The 23,680-nt window shown below is 37.7% G+C and overlaps 1 pseudogene; it reads left to right on the forward strand.

Annotated features, from left to right (window-relative positions):
• The first annotated feature begins 1,141 nt into the window (after positions 1-1,141).
• LOC114210440 (kanadaptin pseudogene) lies at positions 1,142-3,331 on the forward strand (annotated as a pseudogene).
• The last annotated feature ends 20,349 nt before the right edge of the window (positions 3,332-23,680 follow it).

Here is a 23,680-nt window from a genome sequence, read left to right on the forward strand (position 1 = left end):
CAAACCTTTTAGATTGGCTATTATCAAAAAGACAAGAAATAACAAGTGTTGGTGGGATGTGGAGTAAAGTGAACCCACATACACTGTTGGTGGGAACGAAAATTTGTGCAGCCACTATGGAAATAGTATGGAGGTTCCTTAAAATAGAACTGCCATAAGATTCAGAAATTTCAATTCTGGGTATTGACCCAAAGTAAGTAAAAACACCAATTTGAAAATACATGTTTCCAACTTTACGTTCATGCTAGCATTATTTACAATAGCCAAGATATGGAAACAATCTATGTCCATCAATAGATAAAGATTAAAAAAAATGTGATATGGGGTGCCTGGGTGGCTCAGTCGGTTAAGTGACTGACTTCGGCTCAGGTCATGATCCCAGGGTCCTGGGATCGAGTCCTGCATCCGTCTTCCTGCTCAGCAGGGAGTTTGCTTCTTCTTCTCTGTCTGCTCCTCCCCCCTGCTTGTACACACACACACACACACACACACACACACACACACTTGCTCTCTCTCTCTTTCACTCTCTCAAATAAGTAAATTCTTTTTAAAAAAAGATGTGATATTATATATACACACACACACACACACACACACAATGGACTCAGCCATAAGAAAGAATAAAATCTTGCCATTTGCAACAACTACAATGGACCTAGAAGGTATTGTGCTAAATGAAATACATACCATATGATTTCCCTTATATACAGAATCTAAAAAAAAAAACAAAACAAATGAACAAACAAAACAAAACAGAAACAGATTCATAGATAAAGGAGACAAAGTGGTGATTACCAGAGTGGGGAGGAGTGGAGAGTAGGCAAAATAAGTAAAGAGGATAAGAGGTACAAACTTTTAGCTATGAAATAAGTCATGGGGATATGATGCACAGCATAGAAAATACAGTCAATAATATTGTAATGACTTTGTATTGATAGATGATAACTAAACTTATGGGGATCATTTTATTATGTTTATAAAGATCAAATTGCTATAATATATACCTGAAACTAATAGGATATTGTTGAGCAGAGATAGGATTACTGGCCTTCTAGCTGAGTCCTGCGACCTCAGAATTGGGTAGGGGAGGATGGGAAGAGATCCCCCAACTCCCTAAAGCCATCCCAGCACACACGTGGCCATGTACACACTCACCGGCATACAGCAACCCCATAGCAACCTGCTGTCAATCATCCAGGGACCTCATATGAGGGTCCGTCCTTCACCCATCGGCTGTTCTGGAGGCTAAGGTGCTCTGACCTTTGAATGTGACAAGTTTACCTCACTTTGAGGTAAGTGTAAAAGAGTGTTAGTGAGCAAGGGGAAGTGTGAACAAGATTTTGACCAAGCCCAGGGTAAATAAATCTGCTTAGCATTTCTGTTTGTGATTTCTCATGAATTGTCAGGATCTGGCTAACAATTTAAAATTATGTTTTGGAATAGCCACCAGAGTGAGTTTATGCTTAATGCTGTCACTTAAGACCCCAGAGTTAGCTTTCCCCCACCCAGAAAATAATAAATCATGTAAACTCAAAACATTTTTACTTAAGATATGGCTTCCTGTTTTTAGTTTCTGATATGTGGGCTGGGGACAGAACTCATCTCCTTCCACCAACAATGTAAATGGATGGGTTGCACCTTTTGCTTTCATGTATCAAGTTAAAACTGTCGTTTCCCTTTTTAAGGTCACATTTTGTATGAAATGTGATTGACCTCACCTGTATAAAAATATGAATATGGAATATATAATCATAGTTCTGCCTCATAGCTTCATACTCCATAGTAAAGCCCAACATACATGCCTTATTCAAATCTTTTCTTGAAACATGAATGTAGATTTCTCTGTTATTGTTTCCATTGTGTTTAAGAGAACCAGTGAATCAAAAATCAATTGTAATTCCCTCCTCCTCGTCAGAGTCCCCAGTGTGAAAGCACTCTACAGTGACTTCATGAAGTCAGCCCTGCTGACTTACGACATGGGGAAAGCCTGGCTACTAGTCCCTCAAACCCTAAGGAAGTGAAGAAGGAAAAGCCCATGGCACTGCTGGACCCCATTCCCAGGGTCCCACAGGAAGAGCAGCCATGTCCCCCAATCCACAGTAGCTCTTTCCCTGGAGGCCTGGTCACTGGCCCCTGCAGCTTATGGACATTGAAGAGCAGCACCATCCATGGCACCCAAAGGGATGAGTTGCTGCCTTTTCAGTCTACTGCCTAGCTGTAACATGTTTTCCGGAGCACACTTCATTGAAATGCAATACTATCGCCAGGGACCTGTCTTCTATCTCTATGTTCTAGGAAGCACCTAGGGATGGTGTTTTTCTCAAACAAATCCAAATGACACAGCACACCTATTATCTGGTCCACAGGGAGCATGTTCTTAGCTTTGGAAGTGGCACCAGCTCTTTATTCTGCAGGGACCAGAGGAAGACAGAAACAGGATCCAAGTGAGTAGTGAGGCAATTGAAGAAACTGGTCAAGCAGCAACAAAGGGTGTTCTCTCTCTGCAGGGTAAAATTTGATTCCACCAAAAAACAACTGATGGCTGAAGTCATTGGCTCAAAAAAGAGAAAGGAGGTAATGATAGTGTTCACTGGAAGCTTGTCGGATCCTATATACTTAGAGATTGCTGAGTCAGGAGGCAGATTCTTGGAGAAAGAAAGCCAAAGACTGGGAAGACAAAGATTTTTATGGTAATGATAATGACAGATTCTTCGATCTGACTGATCTGGTTGAGAAGAAGCCTCTGAAGCAAATGAAGAAGGCTGAAAAATTGACAAGAAGCCAGAGACCTTTTAATCATTTGTTGCCCAATTAAATGATAGTGAAAGGGAACTCTCTGAAATCTCTGAGAGGCTAAAAGCCTCAAGCAAAGCTCTATCAGAGTCACCATCTCCAGATGTTTCAGATGCTTTCATGTCAGAAACAAAATCAAAGAGTGCATTAGATGGTGTGTCATGGAAGAAACCACTTGAGAACTTGGAACTGAGGAAACAAGGACAGACTTAAGTGTTGATAAAACCTGTAAATCCCACAGAGATACCAGAACTAAAGAAGACTGGAAATCACATTAGAAATGTAGGGAAAAAAAAGAAAAGCTAAAAAGCTTACATTGATTCTCTTTGGTGCCATGAAAAAAGGAAACAAATCCAAATTAAAAACTGGAACTGTAGGGAAATTATCCCCCTGCCCCAAACACCCAGAACTCACTCTGACTCTAATGAGATTGAAAGATGAGCCTGATGTGGAGGAAGAGGAAGCTGTGGAGGAGGAAGAGAAGGACACAAAGGAGAGTGAAAAGAAAAAAATGATGGGTGGAAGGAGTGGGCTATAGCAGAAGTTAGAGCCAGAAGAAGCAGTATGGGAAAGGAGTCTTCTCACATGCTCTAAAGAAACAAAATCCCATGAAAGCATGCCTCAGTCAGATGGAACAGAATAATTGTCAATGAGAGATTAGCAAAATAACTTCATCATTCAAGGAACCCCTAGCATCAAAGAATGAAATTGAGAAAAACAGAAGAGTTGAAGGAAAAGAAAGCCACCAGTCCAAGAAAACATCCACCAAAACTTTCCCCCAAATATCCAGAAGATGGCCCAGACTGCTGTGGATGGGTCCCAAATGAAGCCCAAAATGATGGTGGCAGGATCCGTTTCATAAAAATATTGGCCTTTGATTGCTTCAGAGTTGCAAAGGAAGACTTTGTGGACCAAGTAGCATGGGAAACGTGGGCTTTTATACCATGGTGAGTGGCCAAAGTAGTTCAGATGATTGCTTGTAAAATGTGGAACTGGTCTTCATGCTCTTGGCTTCTAAATTAATCCTCCGATCTTATTCTTATTCTCCTGAATTTAGAATTTATTAAAGTGTTTGTGTACATTATAAGAATGGAACAGTATATTTTGTGAATTATTAAAATGAGGGATTGGCCCTACTAAGTGAGAAGGCAAAATTTTAATTATCATGAGGAGGAAATACTTTGATATGCAGTTCTATTTCTCAAGTTCATTGTTTTTTTTAATAATACTTTAAGTTTTATAATAAACAAAAGTTAAAATAGGTTATTTCCTTTCTAGATTACAAATTATCTTCTCCTTTAGTAAGGGAGAAGATTTAGAGATTGTATTTTAGAATTTTCAATAGTGAATTGATCTTTATTTTTTCAGATTTTCTGAATATTTGATTTAAAGTGTTATCTCGAGTAACAGTCATCAGTTATAACACTTATGGAAGTTTAATTTGGAAATTTAGAGTTTTTTACATGGACGAAAGATATTTCAGATAAATATTTTGAATGCATGTTGTTTTTCTTCAAAGGAAAAAGAAGATATTTATTTTACCTGTGGGTAAGAAAACAATGTATTCCCTGAGAGGAAAGAATTCAGGAGATCAGAAAGTTTTGGGACATAATCTTGCATTGAACATATCTTAACATAACTTAATGCATTATTTTATGGTTACCTTGCTTTTAAAGTAGTTTAAAAAATTCTGATGTTTCACATATCACAAGATAGCATTTTTTATATGGCATTATCAATTTGTTACTTAGTGACAAGATTTTGAATATACAACTACATAAATGCATCTGAACTATTAAGGGAGAAATGAGAAATGGAAACAAGTAAATAGAGATGACCTAGTAATACCTATAAAAGCCTCAATAAGTTTAGGATGTACTGGAGATTTAATAAGCACTGGTAAATTCAATGTAAATAATTCAATTCCAAAATACCCATTCTTGATCATCTTTAATTAATAAATTCGTATTGTACATGAAAAATTCAACTTGGATTCACATACTGGCTGTATCTAGACTGAGTTCCACCTGTATGTGTATTTTCTGTGGCTAAAGCAGTATTTATTTGTTTTAAACTTGAATGTTTCTAAATGGAGCAGATGCTACCTGCTTCAGTATGTTTCAAAATTTGAAAGTACCCACAGTAAGAGACATATTTTATATTGTTACCTAGACTATTCTCTCTCCCTCCCTACTCCCCACCAACCTCATCACTCACACACACACACACACACACACACACACACACACACACAAATACAAAACAGTCCTTACCCTTACTACATTTATGGGATGTGTTCTGATCTATTCCTATTCTATTCTACTCTACTCTACTCTTCTATTCTATTCTTTCATTTTAATTTATTTTATTTTATTTTTTTAAAGATTTTATTTATTTATTTTGAGAGAGAGAATGAGATAGATAGAGAGAGCACGAGAGGGGGGAGTCAGAGGGAGGAGCAGACTCCCTGCTGAGCAGGGAGCCCGATGCGGGACTCGATCCCGGAACTCCAGGATCATGACCTGAGCCGAAGGCAGTTGCTTAACCAACTGAGCCACCCAGGCTCCCTATTCTTTCATTTTAAAAGGGCTGACTTTGGCCCACCGAATTCAAACTGATGTCTGAAAAGTATGTTCTACTCTCTTACCATATGCAAACACCTTTCATTAACCTTGGCATTACATTATCTACCCTGCTTTTCATTACCTACCCTGATTTCAATTACATCTGCAATTATTATTATTTATTTATTTATTTATATTTTTTTATTATGTTATGTTAATCACCATACATTACATCATTAGTTTTTGATGTAGTGTTCCACGATTCATTGTTTGCGTGTAACTCCCAGTGCTCCACGCAGAACGTGCCCTCTTTAATACCCATCACCAGGCTAACCCATCCCCCCACCCCCTCCCCTCTAGAACCCTCAGTTTGTTTCTCAGAGTCTGTAGTCTCTCATGGTTCATCTCCTCCTCTGATTTTCCCACTTCATTTTTCCCTTCCTACTATCCTCTTCTTTTTTTTTTTTTAAACATATAATGTATGATTTGTTTCAGAGGTACAGATCTGTGATTCAACAGTCTTGCACAATTCACAGCGCTCACCATAGCACATACCCTCCCCAATGTCTATCACCCAGCCACCCCATCCCTCCCACACCCACCACTCCAGCAAACCTCAGTTTGTTTCCTGAGATTAAGAATTCCTCCTATCAGTGAGATCATATGATACATGTCTTTCTCTGATTGACTTATTTCGCTCAGCATAATACCCTCTAGTTCCAACCACATCATTGCAAATGGCAAGATTTCATTCCTTTTGATGGCTGTATAATATTCCATAGTATATATACACCACCTCTTCTTTATCCATTCATCTGTCGATGGATATCTTGGCTCTTTCCACAGTTTGGCTATTGTGGACATTGCTGCTATAAACATCAGAGTGCACATACCCCTTTGGATCCCTACATTTGTATCTTTGGGGTAAATATCCAGTAGTGCAATTGCTGGGTCATATGGTAGCTCTGTTTTGAACTTTTTGAGGAACCTCCATACTGTTTTCCAGAGCGGTTGCACCAGCTTGCATTCCCATCAACAGTGTAGGAGGGTACCCCTTTTCTCTGCATCCCCGTCAACATCTGTTGTTTCCTGACTTGTTAATTTTAGCCATTATGACTGGTGTGAGGTGGTATCTCAGTGAGGTTTTGTTTTGGCTTTCCCTGATGCCGAGCGATGTTGAGCACTTTTTCATGTGTCTGTTGGCCATTTGGATGTCTCCTTTGGGAAAATGTCTCTTCATGTCTGCTGCCCATTTCTTGACTGGATCATTTGTTCTTTGGCTGTTGAATCTGATAAGTTCTTTATAGATTTTGGATATTAGCCCTTTATCTGATATGTCATTTGCAAATATTTTCTCCCATTCTGTTGGTTGTCTTTTGGTTTTGTGGACTGTTTCCTTTGCTGTGCAAAAGCTTTTTATCTTGATGACGTCCCAATAGTTCATTTTTGCCCTTGCTTCCCTTGCTTTTGGTGATGTTTCTAGGAAGAAGTTGCTGCAGCTGAGGTCGAAGAGGTTGCTACCTGTGCTCTCCTTTAGGATTTTGATGGACTCCTGTCTCAGATTTAGGTCTTTCAACCATTTGGAGTCTATTTTTGTGTGTGGTGTGAGGAAATGGTCCAGTTTCATTCTTCTGCATGTGGCTGTCCAATTTTCCCAACACCATTTGTTGAAGAGACTGTCTTTTTTTCCACTGGACATTCTTTCCTGCTTTGTCAAAGATTAGTTGACCATAGAGTTGAGGGTCCATTTCCGGGCTCTCTATTCTGTTCCATTGATCTATGTGTCTGTTTTTGTGCCAGTACCATACTGTCTTGATGATTACAGCTTTGTAATAGAGCTTAAAGTCCAGAATTGTGATGAAGTTATTATTATTTAACTGAAGGAGGAAAATTTCTTCTACAATCTGAAAAGAAAGTTTTCAGAAATGAACCAGCTGGCGAAACAGAGTGAGACCATAACAATGTCAGTAGGAGAGCAGCATTTTAGATCCAGAAAGCCTTCCCTAAATAATGTGCATATTACTATTTATAGTTAAATACCAGGATAACCAGTGAACTTTGAGAATCAGAGGGCATGCCTTTGGCTGCTAGGGTAGAAAACCCAAACCCAAACTTCCTTAAATAGTAAAGATATATATTAAAAAACAAATTGGCTTAAGACAGTCCTGCTACTCTTCATTGCTACTTGAAAAATATCGAACCCTCAAACCATGGCCCTGGCATAACTGAGAAAGTAGAAGCCTGTTTTTTTGTTTTGTTTTGTTTTTACAGAATTAGTACATTTTAAAGCATGTGAAAATGTTACTTTTGAAATCAGTACAACATTGAGTAGCTTCCTTGAAGGAAATGAATTGGAGAAATTCCTTAAAGGATAATTAATTGACACATTAACATCATAGAGAGTTTGAAGCAGTAAAAAGGGAATTACAAGACTTTTGTACTGATGTTGCCTGTACTCAACCTTGTAATTGTATGTCCTGGATTAAATCACAGAACATTTAATATATCATCATCACATATCTAAAATATACAAAGCCGGCGGGTGGGGGGATGGGTTAGCCTGGTGATGGGTATTAAAGAGGGCAAGTTCTGTGTGGAGCACTGGGTGTTATGCACAAACAATGAATCATGGAACACTACATGAAAAACTAATGATGTAATGTATGGTGATTAACCTAACAATAAAATAATTTAAAGGAAAAAATAAAATAAAGTATACAAAGCCAAAGTGAGGACAAAAAAATTACAAACTTATCGCTTTTTTTAGGGGGGGGAACAGTATGTGAAGTTAAAGCCTTGATATTGCAAATTCATCTTCATGCAAGAATTAAAGTCTCTATGTGGATGTTCAGGAATGATGGCATGGAAGGATTTTTGTTGTGGAAATATTCAAGGCACACTTGGGCATGACAATTTTAATTCAGTAGGCTATATAAGTGGAATCACCTTTCTATACATTTTTCTTGCTTGTTTTATTTTTATTTGTAACAGAAAAGATAATTCTATGACAGTGAACCCGTGTGGGAGGCACAGAATAAGGGAATGAAAAAAAGATGGAAAAAAGAGAAATGCTAATTTGAACAGGCAGTGGCACAAGCTGGAAAGTTACTGAAACCAACAAAAAGGTGTGTTTAAGATTAATGTTTTTCATAATCACATTTACCTGATACTATTAAGATTGAAGAAAACCCTATTTTAAAAAAGGCATTTTACTTCTTATTAGTCTGGAAGATTTTAATGCTCTCTCTCCCAATTCAGAGGAAAGACCAAAATGTAAGTCATATTTCCATTTAAATTTGATAGATAACCACATACATAGCAACCAAATATTCTAAGTTTTTAGGCAGTCCTCATTTCAAAAGTTCTGTCATCCCTAAGAATATTTATACCTATCAATTCATATTTCCTGATTTGTGTTATTAAAATATATTCACTTTACCAAAGATAATAATATGCACGAGAGTATTGACTTTATTTTTATAAATGTGTTCTTTTTTGGATCCTTCTAATACAAAACAAAATTTTCTTCTTTCTCTTTCAACTATATCCTTTCACTAAGAATTAAGAAGTATTGCTAACATTTTTTATAATCAGAAATGCCAAAGTTCTAATGTTAAGGCAATACCAACCTCAATTTCATGGTAGAATATCAAGTATTACAGAAGTGATACATTGTGGCATTTCCATTAAATATATTCATAATTGTATATTTTGCTTTATGTGGATTCCAGCTTCAGAGAGAAAACTTTCATAACTTATGCCAGTGAATTATCCAGTAAACAACTGTGCCTACATTGCAACAAGTGAATTTTGAGAAATGAAAAACTCAGCATGGAGTTTTCTTAAAATAAAAAATGATCAAAACATTCTTTTCCAAATAGTATGTTTTAAAGTCAATCTTTTAATTAGAGATGTAATTAAGGATGACATTTAATTGTATAGTTATTTGTTCATGCAGTGATGGCCATATTACAAATCAGCATTCTTAGAAAAAATTAAAAAATACCCAAATTTTGTCAGTTTTGCATTTTTAATCAAATGAAGAGAGGAAGTAGATAATTGGGAGAAGCAATATAAGCAGGGTAGGTTGGCAAGCCGACCCTGAGCACATTCAGAATTGCTTTCCAATACTGACTGTGTTACTCTGAACTGTGTAATGCTGTTGAGAACATCTTGTAAGCCATTTGTGAGGATAAAAAGAATTACTGTATCTAAAATGCTTAGCACACTGAAAGTGTAAATACTAGTTGTTATTGTTACTTTATTATTATCAGCTACTCTGTCTGCAGCTACAGTATCCATAAAGACCAAAGTACAGAGTTAAGCATCAGAAACATCATGGCCCTGTTTCCCACCATGTGGAGAGAGTTTACAGTGAAGGCAACATAAAAATAAGCTGAGATAAGTGATCACAAGATTCAAATCCATGATTTCAGTGTTCCCAATACCTGCTTGCCTCCCAGACTCTCTTGCAATTTGATTGATTAACCTTTTTCTCGTGACCAAATTTAGATTGACCAAGATTTCTATCATTTGTAGCCAAAAGAGTTCACATGAAGAACTACTCAATAAATTTAAGTACAGGAACTTGAAAGTTGCTATTCAAGCACAGTTGGTAGAATATGATGGGGACCAAAAAAGAGTATCTTTTTCTACCTTCATGAATTTGGAACAAATTGAGATGAGCACATGAAAGAAAGAGATAAAAAATGTTATTAATATTACTGAAAAATTCAACCTTGGTTCACTGTTCATGAACTTCTAGCTCTGGACCCAATAATTAAGTTTCCCATTGGTCACAGTCAGAACTAGGAAACCACAAGGTCTCTGAACAGTTGGTTCCTTTAACTTAAGCCATGGAGTAAAAAAAAGTATGTGTTCTATAGATAGGCTGGCTGACTCAAAACGGATACCTACAGGGAAGCCTCCATCTCCTCCTGTGGGGAAGATAGGTGAAATCTTCAAAGAAAAGCCAACATTGGGGGCGGAGCAAGATGGCAGAGGAGTAGGAGACCTGGATTTCGTCTGGTCCCAGGAATTCAGCTGGATAGGGATCAAACCATTTTGAACACCTCCGAACTCAACAGGAGCTCGAAGAAAAGAATAGCAACTACTCTCTGAACAGAGAAGCGACCACTTTCTAGAAGGTCGGACGTGCGGAGAAGTGAATCCGAGGTGATATTCGGGAGGATAGATGGCGGGGGAGGGGGCCTCCATCGGCCGCTTCTGGCAAGTGATAGAGCCGCGGAGCACAAAATCGGAACTTTTAGAAGTCGGCTCCTCTGAGGGACGTCGCTCCAGTGGTTAATTGGGGCATAGGACGCTGGGGGTCGCAGAAAGACCGGGGGTGCCTGAGCGTGGCAGAGCTCCCGGGTATTGGAGCAGGGAAGCCGGCTGCAGAGATGGAGTGGAGGCATGAGCTCTCAGCTCAGGGTTGCCATAAACTGTGATTGGTGACAGTTGGGCCACTGCTCTTCCAGCAGGGACCCATCAAGTGGCAGATCTGGGGAGACTCCCCTCACTCCCCTGGGAGGAGCGGCATGGGAGCGCACTGCAGGGATCTGCTGGGTTTGGAGACTCCACACGGGATCGGGTGCCAGAGATAGAAACACTTGGTCACAGGCTGGTGAGCACGGAATGCGGCTGGAGACCGGGGAGATGGGAGTGACTGACTGCTTTTCTCTGGGGGTACACTGAGGAGCGGGGCCCAAGTTCTCGGCTCCTCCTGGTCGGAGATTAGGAGGCCGCCATTTTCACTTTCATCCTCCAATGCTGTATGGAAAGCTTGCAGGGAACAAAAGCTCACGAGAGCAAACCCGAGCTGATTACTTAACCTGGAACCAGCAAGGGCGGGGCAATTCGGCCTCCTGCAAAGACATTTGGGAACCACGGCAACAGGCCCCTCCCCCAGAAGATCAGCACGAACAGCCAGCCAAGACCAAGTTTACCGATCAAGGAGAAAGGGAGAACTCCAGGGCTAGGGGAATACTGCACATAGAATTCATGGCTTTTTTACCATGATTCATTAGTCTTTCAAAGTTAATTTTTTAACTGTTTTTTTCTTTTTTTGAATTTTTCTTTTTTCCTTTTCCAATGAACATCTTATCAATCCCTTTTTTAAAAAAAATATTTTTTATTTTTAGAGTCATATTGTATCATAGTAGTTACCTTTATTTTTGGCATATGTATATAAGCTGTTCTCTCTTTAAAATTTTGAGATACAGTTTCTTCTAACATATCAAAATATACCCTAAATCTCTAGAGTATGGCTTTTTTCCAGTCTCCTACCTGATCACATTCTCTCCCCCTTTTTTTCTTTCTTTCTTTCCTTTTTTAAAATCCTTTTCTTTATTTTTTCAAACACCTTCTGATCAATTCCTTTTTTAAAATTTTTTATAATTTTCATCTTTACAGTCATATTCCATCCCTTCATCATATCAACCCTCATTTTGTACATATATAAGTCTTCCTTTCTTTAAAATTGTAGGAGGCACTTTCTTTTAACAGCCCAAAATACACCCAAAATCTAGTGTGTGGCACTGATCTATGCACCAGCCTGATCATATTCTGTTTTTTTTGTTTTGTTTTGTTCTGTATTTGTTTGTTTTTATATTTTTTTTCCTCTTTCTTTTTTCTTTCTTTCCCTTTCTTTTCCCCCAGTTTCAGGTCTCTTCTGATTTGTTTAGAATATATTTTCTGGAGACATCATTACCCTGTTAGCATTTTGTTCTCTCATTCATCTATTCTCCTCTGGACAAAATGACAAGATGAAAAAAATCACCTCAGTGAAAAGAACAAGAGGTAGTACCGTCTGCCAGGGACCTACTCAATACGGACATTAGTATGATGTCAGACCTAGAGTTCAGAATCATGATTTTAAAGATACTAGCTGGGCTTGAAAAAAGCATGGAAGTTATTAGATAAACCCTTTCTGGAGAAATAAAAGAACTAAAATCTAAACAAGTCGAAATCGAAAAGACTATTAATGAGGTACAATAAAAAATGGGGGCTCGACCTGCTAGGATAAATGAGGCAGAAGAGAGAAACAGAGGTATAGAAGACCAAATGATGGAAAATAAAGAAGCTGAGAAAAAAGACATAAACAACAACTGGATCACGAGGGCAGAATTCGAGAGATAAGCGACACGATAAGACGAAACAACATTAGAATAATTGGGATCCCAGAAGAAGAAGAAAGAGAGAGAGGGGCAGAAGGTATATTGGAGCAAATTATAACAGAGAACTTCCCTAATGTGGGGAAGGAAACAGGCATCAAAATCCAGGAGGCACAGAGAACCCCTCTCAAAATCAATAAAAATAGGTCAACACCCCGACATCTAATAGTAAAACTTATGAGTCTCAGAGACAAAGAGAAAATCCTGAAAGCAGCTCGGGAGAAGAGATATGTAACCTATAATGGTAGAAACATTAGATTGGCAACAAACCTATCCACAGAGACCTGGCAGGCCAGAAAGGACTGGCATGAGATCTTCAGAGCACTAAAAGAAAAAAATATGCAGCCAAGAACACTATATCCATCTAGGCTGTCATTGAAAATAGAAGGAGAGATAAAAAGCTTCCAGGACAAACAAAAACGAAAGGAATTTGCAAACACGAAACCAGTGCTACAAGAAATATTGAAAGGGGTCCTCTAAGCAAAGAGAGAGCCTAAAAGCAGCATAGCCCAGAAAGGAACACAGACAATATACAGTAACAGTCACCTACAGGCAATACAATGGCACTAAATTCATATCTTTCAATAGTTACCCTGAATATAAATTGGCTAAATGCCCCAATCAAAAGATATAGGCTATCAGATTGGATTAAAAAACGAGGCCCATGGATATGCTGTCTGCAAGAGACTCATTTTAGACCCAAAGATATCCCCAGATTGAAAGTGAGGGGGCAGGAAAACCATTTACCATGCTAATGGATACCAAAAGGAGAATGGGGTGGCAATCTTTTTATCACACAAATTAGATTTTAAAACAAGACTGTAATAAAAGATGAGGAAGGAGACTATATCCTACTTAAAAGGTCTATCCAACAAGAAGATCTAACAATTGTAAATATCTATGCCCCTAACATGAGAGCAGCCAATTATATAAGGCAATTAATAACAAAAGCAAAGAAACACATTGACAACAGTACAATAATAGTGGGGGACTTTAACACCTCCCTGACTGAAATGAACAGATCATCTAAGCAAAAGATCAACAAGGAAATAAAGACTTTAAATGACACCCTGGACCAAATGGACTTCATGGACGTATTCAGAACATTCCATCCCAAAGCAATGGAATACACATTCTTCTCTAGTGAACATTCTCCAGAATAGATCACATCCTAGGTCACAAATCAGGTCTCAACCAATACCAAAAGATTGGGATTATTCCCTGCATATTTTCAGGCAATGCTTTGAAACTAGATCTCAATCACAGGAGGAAACTCAGAAAGAACTCAAATACATGGAGGCTAAAGAGCATCCTACTAAAGAATGAATGGGTCAACCAGGAAATTAAAGAAGAATTAAAAAAATTCATGGAAACCAATGAAAATGAAAACAGAACTGTTCAAAATCTTTGGGATAGAGCAAAGCCAGCCCTAGGAGGAAAGTATATAGCTATACAAGCCTTTCTCAAGAAACAAGAAAGGTCTCAAATACACAACCTAACCCTACACCTAAAGGAGCTAGAGATAAAACAGCAAATAACGCCTAAACCCAGCAGGAGAAGAGAAATAATAAAGATCAGAGCAGAAATCAATGAAATAGAAACCCAAAGAACAGTAGAACAGATCAACAAAACTACGAGCTGGTTCTTTGAAAGAATTAACAAGATTGATAAACCCCTGGCCAGACTCATCAAAAAGAAAAGAGAAATGACCCAAATCAACAAAATCATGAATGAAAGAGCAGAGATCACAACCAACACCAAAGAAATACAAACAATTATAGGAACATATTATGAGCAACTCTATGCCAGCAATTTAGATAACCTGGAAGTAATGGATGCATTCCTAGAGATGTATCAACTGCCCAAATTGAACCAGGAAGAAATAGAAAACCTGAACAGACCTATAACCACTAAGGAAATTGAAGCAGTCATAAAAAATCTCCCAACCAACAAAAGCCCAGGGCCAGATGGCTTCCCAGGGGAATTCTATCAGACATTTAAAGAAGAATTAATACCTATTCTCCTGAAACTGTTCCAAAAAATAGAAATGGAAGGAAAACTTCCAAACTCATTTTATGAGGCCACCATTACCTTGATCCCCAAACCAGACAAAGACCCCATCACAAAGGAGAATTGCAAACCGATATCCTTGATGAACATGGATGCAAAAATTCTCACCAAAATACTAGCCAGTAGGATCCAACTGTACATTAAAAGGATTATTCACCATGACCAAGTGGGATTTATCCCTGGGCTGCAAGGTTGGTTCAACATCCGCAAATCAATCAATGTGATACAATATATTAACAAAAGAAAGAACAAGAATCATATGATCTTCTCAATAGATGCAGAAAAAGCATTTGACAAAGTACAGCATCCTTTCTTTCTTTCTTTCTTTTTTTTTTTTTAAAGATTTTGTTTATTTGAGAGAGAGAAAATGAGAGAGAGAAAGCACATGGGGGAGGAGGGTCAGGGGAGAAGTGGACTCCCTGCCGAGCAGGGAGCCCGATGCAGGACTTGATCCAGGGACTCCAGGATCATGACCTGAGCCGAAGGCCGTCGCTTAACCAACTGAGCCCCCCAGGCTCCCTACAGCATCCTTTCTTGATCAAACCTCTTCAGAGTATAGGGGTAGAGGGTACATACCTCAATATCATAAAAGCCATCTATGAAAAACCTACAGCGAATATCAATTCTCAATGGGGAAAAACTGAGAGCTTTCCCCCTAATGTCAGGAATGCGGCAGGGATGTCCACTATCACCACTGCTATCAACATAGTATTAGAAGTCCTAGCCACAGCAATCAGACAACAAAAAGAAATCAAAGACATCCGAATCAGCAAAGAGGAAGTCAAACTCTCACTCTTTGCAGATGATATGATACTTTATGTGGAAAACACAAAAGACTCCACCCCAAAACTGCTGGAACTCATACCCGAATTCAGTAAAGTGGCAGGATATAAAATCAATGCACAGAAATCAGTGGCATTCCTATACACCAACAACAAGACAGAAGAGAGAGAATTTAAGGGGTTGATCCCATTTACAATTGCGCCCAAAACCATAAGATACCTAGGAATAAATTTAACCAAAGAGGCAAAGGATCTGTACTCAGAAAACTTAAAATTCTTATGAAAGAAATTGAGGAAGACACAAATAAATGGAAAATGTTCCATGCTCATGGATTGGAAGAACAAACATTGTGAAGATGTCAATGCTACCTAGAGCAATCTACACATTCAATGCAATCCGCATCAAAATGCCATCCACTTTTTTCAAAGAAATGGAACAAATAATCCTAAAATTTGTATAGAACCAGAAGAGACCCCGAATAGCCAGAGGAATATTGAAAAAGAAAAGCAAAGCTGGCGGCATCACAATTCCGGACTTCCAGCTCTATTACAAAGCTGTCATTATCAAGACGGTATGGTACTGGCACAAAAACAGACACATCGATCAATGGAACAGAATAGGGAGCGCAGAAATGGACCCTCAAATCTATGGTCAACTCATCTTTGACAAAGCAGGAAAGAATGTCCAATGGAAAAAAGACAGTCTTTTCAACAAATGGTGTTGGGAAAATTGGACAGCCGCATGCAGAAGAATGAAACTGGACCAGTTCCTCACACTACATACAAAAATAGACTCCAAATGGTTGAAAGACCTAAACTTGAGACAGGAGTCCATCAAAATCCTAAAGGAGAACACAGGTAGCAACCTCTTCGGCCTCAGCCGCAGCAACTTCTTCCTAGAAACATCGCCAAAGGCAAGGGAAGCAAGGGCAAAAATGAACTATTGGGATTTCATCAAGATAAAAAGCTTTTGCACAGCAAAAGAAACAGTCCACCAAACCAAAAGACAACCGACAGCATGGGAGAAGATATTTGCAAATGACATACCAGATAAAGGGCTAGTATCCAAAATCTATAAAGAAGTTATCAAACTCAACACGCAACGAACAAATGATCCAATCAGGAAATGGGCAGCAGACATGAAGAGACATTTTTCCAAAGAAGACATCCAAATGGCCAACAGACACATGAAAAAGTGCTCAACATCGCTCGGCATCAGGGAAATCCAAATCAAAACCTCAATGAGATACCACCTCACACCAGTCAGAATGGCTAACATTAATATGTCAGGAAATGACATATGTTGGTGGGGATGTGGAGAATGGGGAAACCTCCAACACTGTTGATGGGAATGCAAGCTGGTGCAACCACTCTGGAAAACATTATGGAGGTTCCTCAAACAGTTGAAAATAGGGCTACTATAGGATCCAGCAATTGCACTACTGGGTATTTACCCCAAAGATACAAATGTAGGGATCCGAAGGGGTATGTGCACCCCGATGTTTATAGCAGCAATGTCCACAATAGCTAAACTGTGGAAAGAACCAAGATGTCCATCGACAGATGAATGGATAAAGAAGAGGTGGTATATATACACAATGGAATATTATGCAGCCATCAAAAGGAATGAGATCTTGCCATTTGCAACGATGTGGATGGAACTGGAGGGTGTTATGCTGAGTGAAATAAGTCAATCAGAGAAAGACATGTATCATATGACCTCAGTGATATGAGGAATTCTTAATCTCAGGAAACAAACTGAGGGTTGCTGGAGTTGGGGGGTGGGAGGGATGGGGTGGCTGGGTGATAGACATTGGGGAGGGTATGTGCTATGGTGAGCGCTGTGAATTGTGCAAGACTGTTGAATCACAGATCTGTACCTGTGAAACAAATAATGCAATATATGTTAAGAAAAAAAGAAGAAGAAGAAGATAGCAGGAGGGGAAGAATGAAGGGGGATAAATCGGAGGGGGAGACAATCCATGAGAAATGATGGACTCTGAAAAACAACCTGAGGGTTCTAGAGGGGAGGGGGGGCGGGAGGATCTGTTAGCCTGGTGATGGGTATTAAAGAGGGCACGTTCTTTGTGGAGCACTGGGTATTATGCACCAAGAATGAATCATGGAACACTACATCAAAAACTAATGATATAATGTGTGGTGATTAACATAACAATAAAAAATTAAAAAAATTAAAATAAAAAAGAAAAGGAAAGCCAACAGTATTATTCCAGTTGAATTACCACATGAGACCATGACAAACTCTGGTTACTCCCTAAAATAAAAGTATCTCTTTGAGGGACACCTGGGTGGCTCTCTGTTACGCATCTGCCTTAGGCTCAGGTCATGTTCCCAGGCTTCTGGGATTGAGTCCCCATGTCGGTGCCTTTGCTCAGTGGGGAGCCTGCTTCTCCCTCTGCCTGTTGCCCCTCCTGCTTGTGCTCTCTCTCTCTCTCTGGCAAATAAATAAATAAAATCTTTGAAAAAAAAGTATCTCTTTCAAATATTGTGGGAACACTTTGGAACTGGATAGCATTTAAATTTTACTCCTTCACTTCTTAGATAAGCCACTTAACATTTTGAGTATAAATCTATGAATCTTTAAAATGAAGAATGATATTATCTATATTCATATGATGTGATTGTGAAGTTTATATGAAAAGCAAGTGAGATAAAATAATTTATTACCTAAAAGTTTTAAGTATATGTAATTTGATTTTTAATTTAATAGCAATTATCAACATTTTACATGACATGTTAGATATACTTTATGTAAAAAATATAATATTTATCTTTCTTAAGTCTGATTATATCAGACTCCAAATCGTCATATATCCTAGCTGGTGAAATTCAATCTGTTATTATTGGGATTTCCTTCTAACTTCCAAATTTAGGTGAAGATCTCTATGCTGGTATTCTTACTGCTCAAGACCAATCAGCTGAGATTGGAAGTTTTGTCACTACCTAATATCTCATGATCTTTGCTAGACCCGCATACCTAGGATTCAGCCAACCTGTGAGCTTCATGCAAGCTTCTCCTCACCAAGAAGAACTGGTACAAAACTGCGGAACTAAAAATGCAAGAAATCTATAAAATTCTAGCTCTAGAAAATTTTCGGATTCTCTCTTTTCCTGAATGCCTTATCTTCTCACCCCTTCATTCCAACATCCTCCTACAAAGATACAGAGGAATTGAAATGCAAAAGCCAGATTGGATGGCTATCTATTGGCTTTTAGCTTGCAGCAGAAATCATTGCTGCTGAGGAGGCCCATGTACTTGCCTGAACTCTTAGAACAGAAAGGAGTATATACAATTATATATACAGGAAGGAGTATATACAATTAAGAAATGAAACCAGGGACGCCTGGGTGGCTCAGTCTGCATTTGGCTCAGATTATGATCCCAGGATCGAGCCCCGCGTTGGGCTCCCTGCTTGGTGGGAAGCCTGCATCTCCCTCTCCAACTCCCCCTGCTTGTGTTCCTGCTCTCCACTATCTCTCTGTCAAATAAATAAATAAAGTAAAAAAATCTTAAAAAAAAAGAAACGAAACCAAAATAAACAGAAATTGGAGTGTCTAAATTATCCTGATTGTAATATTTAATTTATTTTCCCTGGAATTTTAAAAAACATAATGGTCACATAGAATCTGTCTTACAGAAGATGAAAATAATGTATTCCTCCTCTTTTTACTTTTTCCTCTTTGGATAGAAATTCCATTGAGAGAAAACCATATTTTATATATATATATATTTTAAAGATTTTATTTATTTATTTGACAGAGAGAGACACAGTGAGAGAGGGAACACAAGGAGAGGGAGTGGGAGAGGGAGAAGAGGCTTCCTGTGGAGCAGGGAGCCCGATGCGGGGCTCGATCCCAGGACCTTGGGATCATGACCTGAGCCGAAGGCAGACGCTTAACAATTGAGCCCCTATATTTTTCGTTTTTAATTGTTTTATAGTGTGTAGTGAGAAACTATATACTTATCAAAATATAAAATTTAAAATTTTAATTCTGATTTTCAGAATAACTTCAATATAGTGTATTCCAGGTCACTATGAAATGAAAATTATTTTTAGTGGGGTGACAACATACTCATATTCTAATCTTTTGTTTTTAAACTTGTTATTGTTAAACAGTTAACAAGCTTTTAAACTTGTTAAACAGTTATTATTACATGAAAGGGGATGCTGAAGTTTCCTGGAGGAAAAAAAAAACAAAACACTAACCTTTTAAAAACTAATTTTAATCCTTGACTATTTGAGCTGTTTTGAGAGAATAGAAGAAATTTTAAACTAGCCAAGAGAAAAACAAAACAACAACAAAAACTAATATCAGCTGAAGCAGAAGGTTCTAATTCATTGGAACTTATTTATTATATGCTTGAGAGATTCTGTGAGCTGCACAAAGCTGAGTATTAATACATGGGCAAACACAAGACAGACAAGGCAGATGTTGCATTAACCAAAACTCTCTGGAATTGGAGAGCAGCTGTGAGGTTTGAGATGGCCATTCTGGCACATAATTTATGCAAGGACCAAAATAGATCTACTCTACATTAAAAATAAAAATAATAAAATAAAAAGAAGGACACTTAAGGAGAAAAAAAGCTAAATTGCATTGTAAGACCTAGCTAAAATCAAATTATATCCCCTTAACAATGGAGTAGTCAATCATAATATATGAGAATTAAGGTTTTCCCCAGGCAATAAACCCTAAATTCCCAGAGTCAATTGAAATGTAAATCACCTAGCCATCATTTTAAATCTAATATATCTTCATTAACCTAAAAGTATAGCTAGCCAATGCAGAGTCCATCACAATCATAACTCAGAATAGTGCTATTAATTCACAAATGACTTCTAAATTCTCATCTGTCAGGAGAATTAAGACCCTGACAGCTCTAACATTCCATATAGTAGGCTGCATGCTATAATGGAAAGAGAATCTGACAGAACCAGATTCTCTTAACATCATTAGTTACTGAAGTTTTTTGGGATAAAGTCTTTCAAATTTCCTGACCCTCAGTTTTTTCAACTCTAAAATGAGAATATCCATTTTGGTTACTCATCTATGTTCTACTCCTCCCTCTTGAACCCACACTGGTTAGTCCTCCATTTCTATCTCTCCACTGAGAGAGTTCTTGCCAAAGTCACTAATCACCTTTGTACTACTACGTCTGGTGATCAGATCTCCATCCATATTTTACATGATTGCCAGCAACATTTTACAGAGTGTACTCGTTGAACTTGTCTTTCTGGGACACCACTCTCTTGGTAGAACTCCTAGTGCATTGGTTATTCTTTCTCACTCTCCTTTCAAATTCTTTTCTTTATTCTAAAATACAAAAAAAAAAAAATACAAAGAATCTTCAAATTGAGTGTTACATGTTTTTTTATATTTTGAGAACATGTAAAATATCTGAGGGTTTCATTGCCTGCAATCTAATCAGTTAGCTTGCCACAGTTTAGTATATATTGACAGAAAGCATAAGAATCCAGTTTATTACTCACAGTAATAGTAGTAGCCAAAGTACCATTGTTGGGTTAGTCTCCTTAGCCTGATTCCTCCAGGGTGATGTGATAAAAGCTAGCTGCTGAGTATGCATACAATAGAGTGTGTAACAGGAGAGGAACACTGATATTAGGGAGCCTGATCTTATATGGGAGGTTGTAAGCAGATCTGTCCATCTTCCTTTCCAGAGAGACATCATCTCTATTACCCTGATAATATAAGGATATATGCAACTCTTGATGGAGATAACTAGTTTTTTCCCTTTAAGTTTTTTATTGTGTTAATCACCATACATTACATCATTAGTTTTTGATGTAGTGCTCCATGATTCATTGTTTGTGCATAACACCCAGTGCTCCACGCAGAACGTGCCCTCTTTAATACCCATCACCAGGCTAATCCATCCCTCCAACCCCCTCCCCTCTAGAACCCCCAGTTTGTTTTTCAGAGTCCATCGTCTCTCCCCCTCCGATTTTTATTATTTTGGAATGTTACAAAGTTTATTCAAGGTAGGGGCGGGGAGATCCTTATCTTTATTATCCTGGGAAACTAAGCAAAACAAATTTTTGGGGAGGAAGATATTTCTATCTTCCCTGCCTGCTTGCTTGTACAAAAATACTTGAAAATGCCACTGGGAACAAATTAGTTGTTGTTAATGCCTACACATGAGAACCCGATGGAAAACTGTCTCCCAAAACACAAACTTATTTCCTTTTTAAATAATTAAACTGTTGTTTGCTTGTCTTGATTTGGCTTTGCCATTGAAGTTATATTACTTTTGATGATTTAGAGTTTAGAATAGTTTCCAATTTCATATTGGAGTATTCCACAATAGTATTTATATCTTTTTCACTTTGCAATACTTTCATTTAAAGGAGTGAGAAAGAAGTAAAGTCTATAGTGACTATCCAAACACTGAAAACCACCTGTGGATATTACCATATAGCATTTAAATAATGCAACATTTGGATCTCCTAGCAAGTTTAATAGTGTCATACAAAATTACTTGCAGAAATTGCCAATTTAAAGACATTATTCTCCCCAAATACATTACTTCTTAGAACACTACTCAGGGTTTACAAAAGGTATGCTATGCCCTTAAACTTATTAAAAGTTATTTTATGTGCAAGAATGTTTACCTGTTAGCAATAGACAGAACCAAACACACACATATAAAACATGGCATCTGCTATGAGCAGAGTGACTGCTTCTCTCCTACATGTTCTTGATTCAGTTCATATAGGTGTTGGCCTTGAATTTTATGGCCATATGTTAGTGCTTTCTGTTTTTTCTCCACAATTTGATATTAGTGGATTCCTTCACATTTTGTCTTTATGTTGATTGGCAAGCTTTCATACTTTCAGAATTATAATACATTTTTTCAATCTTTCAATTGATTTTTTTCTCTAATTTCTGGACTTGGAAAAATATACATACTTTGTCAGGATTACTGAGAAGAAATTTCTGTATAGAAATGCTACCCTACCCCAGGGTTGAAAAGATTTTCTCTTACATTTTCTTCTAGAAGTTGTATGGTATTAGCATTTGCATTTAATCTTATGATCCATTTTTTTATTATCATACAGTTTTGGAGGTCAGATTCCAAAATGAGTCTCACTTGGCTAAAATCAAAGTGCTATGAAGGTTTTTGTTTTTTTTTTATTCCTTTGTGAAGGCTTTAGAGAATTCATTTTCTTACATTTTCCAGCTTCTGGAGGCTGCCCACATTCCTTTGTTCATGGCTTCTTTCCATGTTCAAAGCCAAGAATGACTAGTCAAGTCTTGCTTACATTCATCACTCTGATGTTACTCTTATGCTTCTGTCTTCCACATTTGAGGACCCTTGAAATTACACTGGACCAATCCAGATAACCCAAGATAATCTTATTTTAAAGCCAGCTGATAATTAAGGTAATTTTAAGTTAATAATTACATTAGTTTTATGTATAGCACAAGGCAAATATTTTGATGTTCATTTCTTTCCATACAAATATCCAGTTTCAGTACCATCTATATGAATAAGGTAAAACATATGCAAATCTTAAAGTCTTATTTTCTGAATTACCTTGGTACTTTCATTGAAAATCCATTGGCAATACATATATGGATTGATTTCTGGATTATTTTTTCTATTCCACAATCTATATGTCTATTATTTCACTAATTCCATACTCTATTGATTACTACAGTTTTTTAAAGCTAGTCTTGAAATTGGGTAACTTAATTCCTACAATTCTCTTTTGTCTTTTAAAATTGCTTTGTGGGGCACCTGGGTGGCTCAGTCGTTAAGCGTCTGCCTTCAGCTTAGGTCATGATCCTGGGGTCCTGGGATAGACCCCCGCATCAGGCTCCCTGCTCAGCGGAGAGCCTGCTTCTCCCTCTCCCACTCCCCCTGCTTGTGTTCCCTCTCTCACTGTGTCTCTTTCTGTCAAATAAATAAATAAAATCTTAAAAAAAAATAAAATAAAAAAATTGCTTTGGTATTCTGAATTGAATTTCCACATAAATTTGAGAATCAGTTTGTTAATGTCACAAAAAATGTTCAAATTTTTATTAGTGTTGAATTTTATCAATAGATTAATTTGCAGAGAATTGATATCCTAATAATATTAAGTTTCACAATTGATGATGGCATACCTTTTCATTTGGGTCTTCTTCAATTTCTCTCAGCAGAGTTCTGTTCTGTTCAATGAAAAGGTTTTTCATAATTGTTAAATTTATTCCTAAGTATTTTATACTCATGAAGCCAATGTGAAATAAATAGCTTACAATTTTATTTTAT

Source organism: Eumetopias jubatus, unplaced genomic scaffold (assembly GCF_037043125.1).
Source record: "Eumetopias jubatus isolate StellerSeaLion01/CBP00866 unplaced genomic scaffold, mEumJub1_p1.0 scaffold_12, whole genome shotgun sequence".
NCBI classification, from domain to species: domain Eukaryota; kingdom Metazoa; phylum Chordata; class Mammalia; order Carnivora; family Otariidae; genus Eumetopias; species Eumetopias jubatus.